The sequence below is a fragment of the Salvelinus alpinus genome, chromosome 37, assembly GCF_045679555.1.
Source record: "Salvelinus alpinus chromosome 37, SLU_Salpinus.1, whole genome shotgun sequence".
Taxonomy (NCBI): Eukaryota; Metazoa; Chordata; class Actinopteri; order Salmoniformes; family Salmonidae; genus Salvelinus; species Salvelinus alpinus.
The window spans coordinates 7,364,378-7,381,892 of NC_092122.1; the positions used below are offsets into that span (position 1 = coordinate 7,364,378).

At 44.1% G+C, this 17,515-nt stretch overlaps 1 pseudogene; it reads right to left on the reverse strand.

Moving 5' to 3' along the window:
• LOC139565829 (conserved oligomeric Golgi complex subunit 5-like) overlaps window positions 1–17,515 on the reverse strand; it is a 112,556-nt pseudogene that overhangs the window by 26,561 nt on the left and 68,480 nt on the right.

Consider the following 17,515-nt stretch of genomic DNA (forward strand, 5'->3'; position numbering starts at 1 on the left):
TGAGGAGGCAGAGTCATTAGACCATTTATTTTGGTATTGTCCGCATGTAGCTTGTTTTTGGTCACAGGTCCAGGAATGGTTGAAGAATTGCAACATTTGCGTAGAACTAACGCTACAGATAGCAATACTGGGGGATTTGAAAAGCCATAGTCAATCAATCAATAATATAATAATTATTTTAGCAAAAAAATTTATTTTTAATTTACAATCCGTGGAAGCTATGAGAATAGGAAGATTCAAATCTTTTGTGAAGCATCACAGCACAGCTGAAAAATATATGGCAAATAAAAATCCGAAATGGATGATGTTGGAAGATAGATGGGAAAGGTTGAGTGGAGCTGAAGGGTGGGACTAATAACAAGATAAACAATGTAGGGCATACGGGATCTGTGAAATGTGTATAGGTGCGGAGCTATTGTGAAATAGCACAGTTACAAGTGGAAATCAAACTGGATGGACAACAGAAATAGAGGAAGGACTAAGAACAAACAAGAGAGAACTATTATAAAGTAGACTGTGTCTGTAAATGTGTATAAGATGTATAAATTGAAGGTAAAAACAGAAATGTTTATCAGTTTACTCCAATTGGGGGATCGGTGGTAGGGTTTGCAGGGAATAATAATAAAGGTATACTCTTTAAAAAAGTATGTATGTCTATGTAGGTATGTGTATGTATATATGTGTATATGTATGCATACGTGAATGGATATATATATTTACCCAAAAAAATATGGGGGATTGGAAATGATGCAGACAATTACATTGGAAACAACATTCTTTCCGCAATATTAAGCTGATCCACCCCAAAAAAAATAAAAAATAAAAAATAACATTTAAAATTAAAAAATAAAATAACATTTCAAAAAAAGAGTGAGAGCCAGGGTGGAGAGATTGTCTCTACACATTTTTTATTTCTTAATGTTCAGGTCAACTCTACCTTTTGAAGACTACATTCGTAGGCAGGAGGAACCACTCAGACGCTGTGTGTTTGTGTCCCAAATGACACCCTATTCCCTATATATTAGTGCACTACTTTTGACCAGAGCCCTATGGGTCACTAACCCAGCCACTAGCCTCCTCAGTAACCCTCCTCATCCGACTAGCCAAGCAGCCCACTTGATGATGACCATCAGGGAAATTCTGAATGAACACTGACAATGGGCTGAGAGAGACATTCTCTGACCGATCTGTACTATTCTACCCCCCTCTATTCTCCTGTTCTCTTCTCCTCCTCCCCTCTCATCTCCTCTCCTTGCGCCCACTGACACACAGGGCTGCCACTTAGCCTCAGAACAGGGTTTGACTGATGGACAATTGGTTATTGTGGAGACCTACCAGCTGCTCAGACTTGACGCAGAAGAGCTGGACGGTCTTGGCAGCGTTCTTGACCACCGCCAGAGTCAGACTGGTGTCTGCCGACGCCACGTTCAGCTCACTGTGGAGGACACACACATAATAATATAACATGTAGGACATCGGGAAGAACAGGATCAGCAAAAAAAAGTGATATGAACAACAGATGTAAGAAATAATATTTCAGTTTTTTTTTTCTGAGAATGTTGCCTGAGTGGAGAACAGTGTTTGTGTAGGTGTGTACCTGGTGATGGTCTTGATGATGCTGTCCAGTTCGTCGTGGGAGGGGGGGGTTACGTCCCCCCATGGGGAACACCAGGTTGATGGGGTCAAACAGACGAGACAGAGACTTGGAGAGGTACGCTGCCTCGTAGGGCTGCAGAGTCCTTCAAAGCCTTCTCTGGACTACACACACACACACACACACACACACACACACACACACACACACACACACACACACACACACACACACACACACACACACACACACACACGTACGTTATTTGTCTCATGAATGTGTTTACATACAATATACATTGACTGTTAATTATTTTCCTGGTTTAAACAAAGTTCTACATTTTGGGAACATGCCTAGAGGCCAGATTCTCTGTCTATTTACACATCTCACACACGCTGATCAAGACCCACAGCGAGTGCACAGTGGACTCGTCAGTGCCGCTGGAGCGAGATAAAGACATCAGCAGTGACAGGCACGGCTACCCTCTCTTCCGACTCTCTCTCTCTTTTCTCTCACACTGATGAAATGGGGAAGAGGTAGAGAAACCCAAGCAAACAGCAGCCTGTAGGGGCGTCAAGGGACAAGGTTGGATATGGGGTTGCGCATGCTTGCGCACACACACACACACACACACACTGCTGTATGCACTTCTCCAGCAGCGCTCCAAACATTGGTTCATCTGGCCAGTCATTTATGCACCATAATTCACCAGACAGGGCGCCTATTGATTAATGGTGCTCTCTCGTTAACTGAACGGTAGCTAAATGAGAATAATGACAATGACGACGAGTGATTTTCACACACGAGCAAATGTGCATTCAATGTTTGTTCTCCATCTCATCACCCTCTCCCTCTCCTCTGACTTATCCCTCAGTGTCAACCAGCCGATTCATCCATCTCTTCCCACCCGTCACTTCTCCGTCTGGGCTTTTTCACACTACCTCCTTCCATCCTCCTCCCTCACTTTATCCGTCTGTGCAGTTCTCTATCAGCTTGTTAGTGTACCTTCTGTCCTTTCTTCACACACACACACCTCTCTCTTCCCTCCCTCCCTCCATCCACTCTCCATCCCTTCAGCCCCCTCTCTCCCTCTCTCTTCAGTGCCCTACCACAGCAACAGACACCTTGAGTAACAGAGGTAATTTGGCCCACAGCAGTGCCCGTAATTACAAGGTTAAACACTGAGAGACAACACAAAACACACCGGCTGACAGCTCTACATCAGAGAGCAAACAGAGAGATGGAGAGAGGGACCCAAGAGAGAAGAGAGTACTAGAGAGAGGGAGAGAAAGAGAATTAATGGAGTCAGGGAGATAACCTGGGTCTGCTCTCATGTACTCTTGGTTAATCAACACTGACTCAGCTTGACTGAGTGCCAGAGGGAAAACCAGCGGGGCCAGGCGCTGTAGCCTGAGTACCCAGGGACAGGATCTCCTACTGGGAAACAGGGGGCAGCAAGGGCCCCTGGCTGGGCCTGGAGATCCACACCTTTGGGTTAATGTGTGACTCATATCAGGCTCCAGCAGTTATAGACAGACGCTATAGTGTACAGGAGCCATTTCCACCTGTCTGGTCACATAGCCATCACCATGCAATTTAAACACTCAGGTTGTTGCATCTGTCACAAATATAGTTGCTTATCCAGACATCTACAGGCAGGATAGGGATATGTCAGGCCTGAAGTTTACCCAGTAGAGAGGGTCTCGGTCCCAAATGGCACCCTATTCTAAAAATCTTGGTTGACGGAGTCGTCCGTTCTTTTGACCAATCGATTGCTCAAAATGTTTAAACGTGTATTTTTCCACATATAAAATCAAATCAAATGTTATTAGTCACATGCGCCAAATCAAACAGGTGTAGACCTTACCGTGCTTACTTACAAGCCCTTAACCAACAATGCAGTTAAGAAAACATTTACTAAATAAACTAGAGTAAAAAAATAACACAATAAAATAACAATAACGAGGCTATATACAGGGGCTACCGGTACCGAGTCAATGTGCGGGAGTACAGGTTAGTTGAGGTAATTTGTACATGTAGGTAGGCAGGATAGATAATAAACAGCGAGTAGCAGCAGTGTAAAAACAAAGGGGGGCTCAATGCAAATAGTCCGGGTGGCCATTTTATTACACAGCAGTCTTATGGCTTGGGGGTAGAAGCTGTTAAGGAGCCTTTCGGACCTAGACTTGGTGCTCTGGAGAACAGTCTATGACTTGAGTGACTGGAGTCTGTGATCATTTTTTTGGGCCTTCCTCTGACACCGCCTAGTACAGTATATAGGTCCTGAATGGCAGGAAGCGTGGCCCCTGTGATATACTGGGCCGTACTCACTACCGTCTGCCTTACGGTCGGATGCCGAGCAGTTGCCATACCAGGTGGTGATGCAACCGGTCAGGATGCTCTCGAAGCTGCAGAACTTTTTGAGGATCTGGGGGCCCATGCCAAATCTTTTCAGTCTCCTGGGGGGGAAAAGGTGTTGTCATGCCCTCTTCACGACTGTCTTGTTGTGGTTGGACCATTCTAGTTTGTTGGTGATGTGGACACAAAGGAACATGAAACTATCGACCCGCTCCACTACAGCCTCATCGATGTGAATGGGGGCGTGTTCGGCCCGACTTTTCCTGTAGTCCACGATCATCTCCTTTCTCTTGCTTTCTCTTGCTCACGTTGAGGGAGAGGTTGTTGTCCTGGCACCACACTGCCAGGTCTCTGACCCCATCCCTATAGGCTTTCTCATCGTTGTCGGGATTCAGGTCTACCACCGGTGTGTCGTCAGCAAACTTAATGATGGTGTTGGAGTCGTGCTTGGCCACGCAGTCGTGGGTGAACAGGGACTAAGCACGCAGATGTTGTTGCCTACCCTTACCACCTGGGGGCGGCCCGTCAGGAAGTGCAGGATCCAGTTGCAGAGGGAAGTGTTTGGTCCCAGGGTCCTTAGCTTAGTGATGAGTTTGTGGGCACTATGGTGTTGAACACTGAGCTGTAGTCAATGAACAGCATTCTCACATAGGGTGTCTATATTACACCTATGTTTGAATAAAATCAACTATACTAAAATCAGGATACTTTGCCGGATGCTTTAAGCACTGCAATTAAAAATCAAGACACACAAATTACTAAAGAGGGAACAAGAGATCAATATAGCCTAACGAGAAGAAAAATACCTGTTCCCCCGGCCCTCTTCCTCCCCCTGCCAGCTGACGTTCGCAGATTCTGCCATTAGGTTCCTGAAGTTGCCGGTAATAGGCCACACACCAGCGGTCGGCAACCTTTTCCACTTGGAGTGCCAAGTTATCGTACCATTTCTACTGATCCGTGTGCCAGTTAGGATTATCATGTGCACATTTTCGTGGGTTACATTTCATTTCTGATAAAGTCTTCGTATCTCAAAATCAATGTCAAGTGGTTCATCAAAATGATATCTAAATGAAAATGATACAAATCCAAAAGTAACTTCTATTGCCAATATGTGAAAATAGCCTACATATAAAAACATTGCAGCCTGCAGGTAGACCACATCCTGATAAAAATAAATATCCTATTAATCACATTGGCTATGCATGGCCTGTCTGCAAGGAACTTGAAACATTGTATCAACTATTAACTTGGATCCAGCCTGAAGCTCACACTAGCAAACTTGCAACGTTGCATAAAGTATGTGAACTTTTGAGATACAGCTGTAGGATATTTGCACAACGGATAAGAAGTAATCAGGTAGGTATTTTTTATGACATTTCCCCCGGATCCACCAGCACATTACATTTTTTCCCCTTCCATGCGGAGTGTTTATCGAAAGAGAGAGAGCTGGAAATATTTTTCCAATAGGCTACGTTGAGGAACTGTTGTCATTCTCAATGGACGTAAAAACACACTTTGTTTACTTGCTTTTTGAGTCGAAGAAAAAAAATTATTTGAGAAGCTCCACAGTGATGATGAGGTAAGACAATCATAAATAGTATCACATTCACAAATGGGTACATTTATAAGCCTACATTTGCACGCAGGCCAGGTAGCCTAGTTCAATGCGTAATCTGGTGTGTGTCCTTACTCAAGATTGACAAGAGCACTCCAAACAAAAAACAATTAATAACTTGTAAATGGAATGAAATAAACCCAAACTTTTCTTCACAAGTGTAGCCTAGGTTGTTCACTCCTACAATGACAACGGTAAAACTGCAATATTAAGAATATTTTGAATCCATCAACAGAAATGACCGTAACAAAACAAACATTGTAGATTAGAAATGATAGGAATTAGCGGTAAATGTACTCCTGGTGATACTGGTGTGCCATCCAAGCAGCCTCTGCAATGGATTAGTCCACTCAGACAGGCGTCTCGTGTGCCATACATGCCACTGTTCGACCCCCCCCCAAAAACAATCTCGGGCCGACACCCTATCGACCAGTTGACTAAATTAGGTCAGCCCTACCCTATTCCCTATTTAGTGCACTACTTTTGACCAGGGCGATGGGAGGGTGAGTCTGGTCTAGCAGGATTCTATAAAACTCTGATGTTGACGTTCCTTTATCAATCGTTTTCTTCAACTGTCCTTCAATCGTTCTCTGTTCTCTCCTCTACAAAGCCCTGTCTCTCCTCAGAGAGGTGCTATATAGCTTTCTCTGGTCAGATAGCTACTGTCCTCCATGTATGCACTCAAAGACTTCTTATACACTCACACTGGAGGCCTTTGAAAAAGCTTTATCTCTCTCCCTTCTTTCACTATTTCTGGCACTCCTCCCACACACACACACACTCTCCTCCGAGCACTCTAAAATATAACAGGTTTAATGGACGTTTACTTTCTGCTCCATCCATGCATACTAATCAGTGTGCTGGCTGTGACCGGTTCTGTGGCCTGTTTTAATTGCTAGTGGTCTCCCGTGTTTAAACTCTCCTACAGCTTTAGTACCGATGGAGCAGAATATAAAGAGACTTTACATTCTGAGATTCACCACGCATCACGGAATGTGTGTGTGTGTATGAGAATCTTCATACTGAAATTATTTCTGTCAATCACAGCAAGCTGGGTACAATCCCACACTGGTTAGTTGAGGTAAGGCTGTGTGTGTGTGTGTGTGTGTGTGTGTGTGTGTGTGTGTGTGTGTGTGTGTGTGTGTGTGTGTGTGTGTGTGAGAGACTCATTCGATCACTGTGAGTAGGATGTGAAGACGCAGACTGCATACTGTAACAAGTTAGCTGAGAGAGAGGGATAAAAAGATATGGAGAGAGAGGGATAAAAAAAAAAGAGAGAGAAAGAAGGAGAAAGGAGCGAGAGAGTAGTCTAGTATCTAATGTTTTGGGAAGATTACATACACTTTAGCCAAAAACATTTAAACTACATTTAATCCTAGTAACAATTCCCTGTCTTAGGTCAGTTAGGATCACCACTTTATTTTAAGAATATGAAATGTCAGAATACTAGTAGAGAGAATTATTTATTTCAGCTTTTATTTCTTTCATCACATTCCCAGTGGGTCAGAAGTTTACATACACCCAATTAGTATTTGGAAGCATTGCCTTTAAATTGTTTAACTTGGGTCAAACGTTTTGGGTAGCCTTCCACAAGCTTCCCACAATAAGTTGAGTGAATTTTGGCCCATTCCTCCTGACAGAGCTGGTGTAACTGAGTCAGGTTTGTAGGCCTCCTTGCTCGCAAACGCTTTTTCAGATATGCCCACAAATTTTCTAGAGGATTGAGGTCGGGCCTTTGTGGTGGCCACTCCAATACCTTGACTTTGTTGTCCTGAAGCCATTTTGCCACAACTTTGGAAGTATGCTTGGGGTCACTGTCCATTTGGAAGACCAATTTGCAACCAAGCTTTAACTTCCTGACTGATGTCTTGAGATGTTGCTTCAATATATCCACATAATTTTCCATCCTCATGATGCCATCTATTTTGTGAAGTGCACCAGTCGCTCCTGCAGCAAAGCACCCCCACAACATGATGCTGCCACCCCCGTGCTTCACGGTTGGGATGGTGTTCTTCAGCTTGCAAGCCTCCCCCTTTTTCCTCGAAACATAACGAAGGTCATTATGGTCAAACAGTTCTATTTTTGTTTCATCAGACCAGAGGACATTTCTCCATGTGCAGTTGCAAACCAGTATGGCTTTTTTTATGGCGGTTTTGGAGCAGTGGCTTCTTCCTTGCTGAGCGGCCTTTCAGGTTATGTCGATATAGATACTTTTGTACCCGTTTCATCCAGCATCTTCACAAAGTCCTTTGCTGTTGTTCTGGGATTGATTTGCACTTTTCGCACCAAAGTACGTTAATCTCTATGAGACAGACAATCTCTACGTTAGTCTCCTTCCTGAGCGGTATGACAGCTGCATGGTCCCATGGTGTTTATACTTGCGTACTATTGTTTGTACAGATGAACGTGGTACGTTCAGGTGTTTGGAAATTGCTCCCAAGGATGAACCAGACTTGTGGAGGTCTCCAAATGACATCATTTTCTGGATTGTCCAAGCTGTTTAAAGGCACAGTCAACTTAGTGTATGTAAACTTCTGACCCACTGGAATTGAATTATAATTGAAATAATCTGTCTGTAAACCATTGTTGGAAAAATGACATGTGTCATGCACAAAGTAGATGTCCTAACCGACTTGCCAAAACTATAGTTTGTTAACAAGACATTTGTGGAGTGGTTGAAAAACTAGTTTTAATGACACCAACCTAAGTGTATGTAAACTTCCGACTTCAACTGTATGTTCACTTCAGACTCACTTGTAGTCGTGTTTGGCATGTGTGAAGAGGTCCTGGTTGTCTGTCTCTGTGGTGGGCAGGTCCATGGCTATGTCCAGCCCTGCGCTGCTCGAAATCACCCCCTGGATGCTGGAGCTGTACTGCTGCAGCCGACGCCACAGGTCGTTATAGAGACGGAGAAGCTTAGGGTACTCTCCCTCTAATGCCTGCTTGAGGAAGGATGAGGCTGGAGAGAGAAAGAGACGGCGAGAGAGAGAGAGGGGGGGTGAGAAGGAGGTCACAAAAAGAGAAGGATGAGAAGGAGGACGAGCAGGAGAGTGGAGCCGTAAAATGTCACCTTCAGTGTTTTAATGACTGCAAAGGTAAACATCTGCTTTGATGCACACGAACAGTCTTTCTGCTCCCGTGAACTAGAAACATCACATTATCCCTGATTACCAGACTAGAGCATGGATGAAGGGATGAGACCGAAACAGAAAGACTATCCTGATTAAAAGAACAGAAAATAAACGGTGACATTTTCTCGCTCATTATTATGTTAATTCCCTGACTTTGCGAGTGATTAGTTGCTCGTTAAGGGATGATATGCAGATTGTTTTAATGTAGATTGATTTGGTGAATGCATAATATAGCGTTTTATAATGATTCATACAGGTTTGAACTGAAGTACTTTCAGGCTCTAATGAGGTCTGGAGGGAGCAGCGCAGGCAGGAGGAGAAAGGATCATGTGCATAGATAGCATTCATATACACTACTCTAATTCATATTCTCGTATACAGGAGGAGAAAGGATCATGTGCATAGATAGCATTCATATACACTACTCTAATTCATATTCTCGTATACAGGAGGAGACAGGATAATGTGCATAGATAGCATTCATATACACTACTCTAATTCATATTCTCGTATACAGGAGGAGAAAGGATAATGTGCATATAGTATTTGACATTCTGTATATTTATTCTAATTCTCATATGCTAATAGAACCATAGGTTACTTCACCATAAGAGAAAGAATAAGACCAAAACATATAAAAATATTTGAAGGGGTGGGGGGCACTGGCACAGAGACAGAGACAGACGGAGGAAGGATAGAGAGAGAGTGAGCCAGGGAGACAAAGGCAGAGAGAGAGGGAGGAAAGAGAGATACTGGGCCTGTGCGGATGAACTCCGTATTGACCAGTGAGAGTGAATGAGGAGCATCATTAACAGGTGATAACACTGTACTGTGTTAGAGCAGGGATCAATAGACACTGATTTCTCCAAGGCAGGCTGCTGTGGGCTTTACGACATGGTAAAGACACACACAATGATTAGTGCAATGGTGACTGGATCATAGCTCGACTGCTCTCTTTCTTTACCCTGCCAAGGGAGCACTTTGTATAGGTTGTGTTGCACACATTTTCCCTTAGTATCCTTTTCATGCCATCTGCTATCAGTCAATGTTCTCGAGTCTCTCACCACCAGAGCATTAGATACAGAACTCGGCAGGAGAAAAGACAACGGCGTCTATAACGAGATTTTAGAAACAGTTCCATACGCAGTCAAAAGATCCTATAGGTAGGCAGCCCACAGATCGCAGTGTGAAAATAGAGTTAACAGCACCACAGGAGCCAAACACACCTCTCTTTTACTCACCTCTACATCTACTGACATTTATCCCTTCTGCTGAAATGGCACACTTACTGTAAGATAAGGAGGGGGCGGAAACCTTTCTCCGCGGTGTGTGTGGATGGATGCTGTTGGGTTGTATCTCCACCTTATATAAGGCCGGTCCCATGGCGGGGTATAAATTAAAGAAGGTGAGTGTGTATGTGTTTATAGACCCTGTCCTGTCTGAAAGGGGGGTATATATCATCAGAGAGGTGTAATCATACCCCACAGTGGTTGGGAAGGGACAGGGAGGGGCGTTTAGGGTTTATAGGAGAAGGGAAGAGTGATGGCCCCACTGTTTGTGCTGTACCACTGATACACTCACACAAACGCATGGAAATGCAGGTACAGCATTACTTGCAGGCCACGTGGCAGGAGACGCAGACAGAGAGTAAGCGCGCACACACACACACACACTGCTATTAGGGTGCATCAGCGTTACTCTGTGAAACAGACATTACTATGTAGCCTCACCAGCCGTAGCTCTCTGGAACTACTCTGAGAGAGTGTGTGTGTGACATCACTCCAAAACATGTAGAGGATATCAGGCTGGCCGTCCTGCCGAGAGAAGAGAGAAACAACTGAACAGAGGGTCACACAAGGAGACACACACACACAGGGCTGTGATGAGTGCAGTCTGCACCCCACAGGCAGAAGGGCAGTGTGACTGTCATTATCACCATTATCTACCAGTGTGATCCTGGTAGATAATGCCACACCAGACGCTGCTATCGCCCCACACATTTATCACACTGCAAATCAGCTAGAACCCCAACCCCCACAAGCGCACGCCCACCGTGCTGTGCCATAACCGTCACCGTGGACAACAATGACAGCTCATCACCATGGTTACAAGTCATAGCTGGGCGTCTTAGGAGGTTAGTGCATAATGAGTGTCCACTCCTCTGAAGCATGCAGAGCTAGTACACACATGAGATCAGACAAATTCCGTCTCCTTGCTTGACATCCTGATTACAGATTGATGTGTCTTTCGGCTCTGTTTAATAGATCTGTATTTCCTCATGCTGTTTGTCTGTAGAGCTGAGCTAGCCCTACACTCATACTAATGACTTGCTCAGATCTGGTCCTAAGATGACAGGAGGACTGGTGTGTACAGTGGTACAGGAGATGATGATGATGGTGGTGATGATCTTAATGGTGACGATGACGATGGTGATGATCTTAATGATGACGATGGTGATGATCTTAATGGTGATGATGACGGTGTGATGATCTTAATGGTGATGATGATGATGGTGGTGATGATGATTTTGATGGTGATGATCTTAATGGTGACAATGATGGTGATGATCTTAATGGTGACGATAATGATGATCTTAATGGTGATGATCTTAATGTGATGATGGTGATGATCTTAATGGTGATGATGGTGATGATCTTAACTTCTCTAGGATAGGGGGCAGCATTTTCACGTTTGGATGAAAAGGATACCCAAATTCAACAGCAAGCTACTCATCCCCAGAAGATAAGATGTGCATATTGTTAGTAGATTTGGATAGAAAACACTCTGAAGTTTCTAAAACTGTTTGAATCATGTCTGTGAGTATAACAGAACTTATTTAGCAGGACAAACCATTCAGATTTTATTTTTTGAGGTCACTCTCTTTTCAATGGATTTTCATTGGGAATACAGATTTCTAATTGACCTTCTTGCAGTTCCTACCACTTCCACTGAATGTCAACAGTCTTTATAAATTGGTTGAGGGTTTTTCCTTTGTGTAATGAAGAAGTACGGCCATTTTGAATCAGGGTCACTTGTTGTGTCCTGTTTGTTAGAGGCGCATGACCAGAAGGCTAGCTACAGTTTGTTTTAATCCTGTATTGAACACAGATCATCCCGTCTACAATTTTATAGATTATTTACGTTAGAAAATACCTAAAGTTGTATTACAAAAGTAGTTTGAAATGTTTTGGCAAAGTTTACAGGTAACTTTTGAGATATTTTGTAGTCACGTTTCACAAGTTGGAACCGGTGTTTTTATGGATCAAACACGCCAAATAAATTGACATTTTGGATATATATATCGACGGAATTAATCGAACAAAAGGACCGTTTGTGATGTTTATGGGACATATTGGAGTGCCAACAACTGAAGCTCGTCAAAGGTAAGGAATGAATTCTATTTTTATTTCTGCGTTTTGTGTCGTGCCTGCAGGGTTGAAATATGATTCTCTCTCTGTTTACTATGGTGCTATCCTCAGATAATAGCATCGTTTGCTTTCGCCGAAAAGCCTATTTGAATTCTGACATGTTGGCTGGATTCACAACCAGTGTAGCTTTAATTTGGTATCTTTCATGTGTGATTTAATGAAAGTTTGATTTTTATAGTAATTTATTTGAATATGGCGCTCTGCATTTTCTCTGGCTTTTGGCCAAGTGACTAACCTTTGATGATCTTCATCAGATGACACTCATAGGACTTCATGTTACACAATACATTGGCTTCTTTGGCTGGGAAAATGGCTGTGTTTTTCTGTGGCTATGTAATGACCTAACATAATCGTTTGGTGTGCTTTCGCCGTAAATCCTTTTTGAAATCAGACATGTTGGCTGGATTCACAACAAGTGTAGCTTTAATTTGGTGTCTTTCATGTGTGATTTCATGAAAGTTCGATTTTTATAGTAATTTATTTGAATTTGGCGCTCTGCATTTTTACTGGCTTTTGGCCAAATGGGACGTTAGCGTCCCACATATCCCAGAGAAGTTAATGGTGATGATAGTGATGATCTTAATGGTGACGATAATGATGATGATCTTAATGGTGATGATCTTAATGGTGACGATAATGATGATGGTGATGATCTTAATGGTGATGATCTTAATGGTGACGATAATGATGATGATCTTAATGGTGATGATCTTAATGGTGATGATGATGATCTTAATGGTGATGCTCTTAATGGTGGTGATGATGATGTTGATGATATTAATGGTGATGATGATGGTGGTGATGATGATGGTGGTGATGGTATTGATGATGACGGTGTGATGATCCTAATGGTGATGATGATGGTGGTGATGATGGTATTGATGATGATGATATTAATGGTGATGATGACAGCTGTGTGAGTGGTGCTTCATTTCTAGATAAACTGCTCCAGAGCCTAAAGACTGGATGATTTCCGCTTATCTTACAGAAACTAAAGTGAACTAGGCCTACTTTGCTTCATGTTCTACATAATGTACTGTTCTGTGGCCTAACACAAAAAGGACACACACACACACAGTCCATCAATGCTAACCTGATAACATTAAACCAACACAAAATAGACCACCATGTCCTCCTTCTAAACATACGCACACAGGCATGTACATGCACGCCACACACACACACACACACACACACACACACACACACACACACACACACACACACACACACACACACACACACACACACACACACACACACACACACACACACACACACACACACACACACACACACACACACACACACACACACACACACAGCACTAGACCTTAATTGGAGCAGGCTGATAATAGGTCCACTGCTCTCCTGAATAGAAAATACCAATTATAGGACTGTGGACTTTTATAGAGAATAAAGAGAGATGGAGAGACAGATGGAGAAAGTGAGAGATAGAGACGAAGAGAGCGTGACAACGGCGGGAACAAGAGGGGGGGACAGAAACAGAGAGAGAAAGGGAGGAAGGGAGAAAAAGAGGGAGGGAGCAAATTAAAAGGTACATGCTCTTCTAAGAAAGAAAATTGGCACAGCTGAATCTCTTTCAGCTTGTATTAGAGAACTTAAGTCCCTGCATGCTGTTCTGCTTAACAGCCCAGCATTCTGCTGATGCCAGCAGAGTCAATAAAGCCTGGGTAGGTCTGGTCCAGGACAGGCCCAGGAAATGAACCAATCAGTATGGAGAGAGGAGAATGGGGGAGGGAGAGGGAGGAGATGGGAAAGAGGTTGGCAGGGGCAGGCAAAAGAGAAGAGAAGGATATTGCCAAGAGTAGAGGGATAGATGTTGTGGAAGGGTGTGCTGATGACAGTCCAGGGGCAAGGACACACAGGCCTTTTATGAGGACATGGCGTCTCACCTTAATGAGCTCATTGATGAAGCAGACGTGAGTGACAGGGTCTCTCTTCTTCGTCAAGACCTTCTGGAGGTGTTGCACCTAAACACAGAGAGATTACAGGTTAACTCCGTACTCCCTGACTAGGTACATTACTCTACTTCAGCAGGTAAAAGTGAACCTTTACTTAGGTAAAGTATCTGTAAAGGTAAAAGCATACCTGTCCGCAAGCGGCACAGATCTGGTCCATGAGTTTCTCAAAGTTGGTCCAGAGAGCAGCTCGGAACGCCGCCGTGTTACCTGGGGCTGGCATCACAGCTCTGCCGGGCGCACCTGACACACACACAAATAAAACTACACGGGTTAAAAAGTTACACAAGACAAGAGTACCAAAACTGAAACACAACTTTCCTCAACCCCTAACTCTCACTCACCCACCACCTACCTCTGTAGTCAGCGGACTGGGTGAGTCCCTTGATATCCAGGGCGGTGGTGACGTTGTCCTGTATGGTAGTCCGGTAGCCCTCCACCACCCCACTGATGGTCTCCCTTAGACTGCCCAGGTTATGGAACACCTGGAGGGACGTGCCCACCTGGGTCGGGTTCTACATGGGGACACAGAGGAGAGGAGAGACAGTCTCAGTCAGTCAACCCCAACACTGTCTAGTCTGAGACAGTCAGTCTTGGAGCACAGTGGAGTCCAATCAACCAACTAAATACACTTCAGACAGTTCTAGTAACCGGACAGACACACAGAATGGAGTGTACCTCACACTCTAGAATAGCACAGAGAGAAACACACGTACAGACTGACACACACACACCTCCAAGCTCAGACGATTGACGTCACTATACGCAAGGGAGGGGCTGGTCCCCCCAAAATTGTCATTTTCAACAATTGTCCTAAGCTAACGGAAAAAGATCAGGATACGCAAGTACTCTGAAATTTTGGGGTGTGTGTCCGAGTGTGAATGTGTGTGTGGGTGTGTGTGAGTAATTACTAGCAGGGTCTGATAGCAGCTCTTATTAAGGAACCAGCACTCAGGACTAATCAGAGCTTTGTTCACCATCATCCAGAAACCGTTCACACCCTCCCTCCCAGCCCCCCAGTCTCTCCTTCCCCTCTCTCCTCGCTGTTGCACACGTGAAACTGAGATTGAGGTCAGACCCCAATCTTCTAGCTCCCTCCCTCTCCACCTCATTTCTCCGGCCTAACGAGTTCTTGGAAACACAGTTACAACTCTCTCCATTCCTAACTCAAGGCCATTTAGGAAACTGCCCCTAAAGTCAGCTCCAGCTGGGTCATAATCAGGAAGCCAGCGCCAGAGCTCACGGCCCAGTGAGGTGTCAGCTGGTGGATGTGATAATGTCAAGACCCTGTCATGGAGCCTCGACCCCAGCCGTCTGGACGACGTGACACTATACGTCTCATGTCTGCAGTCCAGGGATCAGTCAAATGAGGTGACACAGGTGTTGAGTTAACCATGACGCTCTCATGTCCAAAGCCATGATGCAGTACTTCTAACGCCAGAGTTTGCTGTGGATAAAAAGGACGCGTCCGTGTATGACGCACACAGAAATACACACACTGCCGAGGGGCGAGTTTTGATCAGTTCTTTGCATGCTTGAGTGTGCAGCGTCCTTCCGGGTCGGGTGGGTGTGTATGCATATATACATACACTACATGACCAAAAGTATGTGGACACCTGCTCGTCAAACATCTCATTCCAAAATCATGGGCAATAATATGGAGTTGGTCCCCCCTTTGCTGCTATAACAACCTCCACTCTTCTGCAAAGGCTTTCCACTAGATGTTGGAACATTTCTGTAGGGACCTGCTTCCATTCAGCCACAAGAGCATTAGTGAGGTCAGGCACTGATGTTGGGCGATTAGGCCTGGCTCGCAGTAGGCGTTCCAATTCATCCCAAAGGTGTTCGATGGGGTTGAGGTCAGGGCTATGTACAGGCCAGTCAAGTTGTCCCACACCGATCGACAAACCCTTTCTGTATGGACCTTCTGTATGGTTGTGATAAGATTTCCATTCCCTGGAACTAAGGGGCTTAGCCCGAACCATGAAAAACAGCCCCAGACCATTATTCCTCCTCCACCAAACTTTACAGTTTGCACTATGCATAGAGGCAGGTAGCGTTCTCCTGGCATCCACCAAACCCAGAGTCCAATGGCGGCGAGCTTTACACCACTTGTACATGGAAACCCATTTCATGAAGCTCCCAACAAACAGTTATTGTGCTGATGTTGCTTCCAGAGGCAGTTTGGAACTCAGTAGTGAGTGTTTCAACCAAGGATATATGATTTTACACGCTGCGCGCTTCAGCACTCAACGGTCCCGTTCTGTGAGCTTGTGCAGTCTACCACTTCGCGGCTGAGCCGTTGTTGCTCCTAGACGTTTCCAGCTCTAGCAGGGCCGAAATTTCACAAACTGACTTGTTGGAAAGGTGTCGTCCTATGACGGTGCCACGTTGAAAGTCAGATTTTACACACCTGTCAGCAACGGGTGTGGCTGAAATAGCTGAAGCCACTCATTTGAAGGCATGTCCACATACATTTGAACAACAGCCGTGTCTCCACCGTGAAGCATGTGATGGTGTGCAGGTGTTCTAAAACTTTTGACCGGTAGTGTACAGTAACAGTCAAAAGTTTGGACACACCTACTCATTCAAGGGTTTTTCTTTATTTTTTAAATATTCTACATTGTAGAATAATAGTGAAGACATCAAAACTATGTAATAAAACATGAAATAATTTAGTAACCAAAACAGTGTTCAACAAATCAAAATATATTTTATATTTGAGATTCTTCAAATAGCCACCCTTTGCCTTGATGACAGCTTTGCAAACTCTTGGAATTCTCTCAACCAGCTTCAACTGGAATGCTTTTTCAACAGTCTTGAAGTTAGTGTGTATGTACACACATACATATACACTACCGTTCAAATTTTTCCATGAAAAGATACATGAAATTAATTGCAAAATGAATAGGAAATAGTCAAGACGTTGACAAGGTTATAAATAATGATTTTTAATTGAAATAATAATTGTTTCCTTCAAACTTTTGTCAAAGAATCCTCCATTTGCAGCCTTGCAGACCTTTGGCATTCTAGTTGTCAATTTGTTGAAGTAATCTGAAGAGATTTCCCCCCATGCTTCCTGAAGCACCTCCCACAAGTTGGATTGGCTTGATGGGCACTTCTTACGTACCACACGGTCAAGCTGCTCCTACAACAGCTCAATAGGGTAGAGATCCGGTGACTGTGCTGGCCACCATTATTAACAGAATACCAGCTAACTGCTTCTTCCCTAAATAGTTATTGCATAATTTGGAGCTGTGCTTTGGGTCATTGCCCTGTTGTAGGAGGAAACTGGCTCCAATTAAGCGCCGTCCACAGGGTATGGCATGGCGTTGCAAAATGGAGTGATAGCTTTCCTTCTTCAAGATCCCTTTTACCCTGTACATATCTCCCACTTTACCACCACC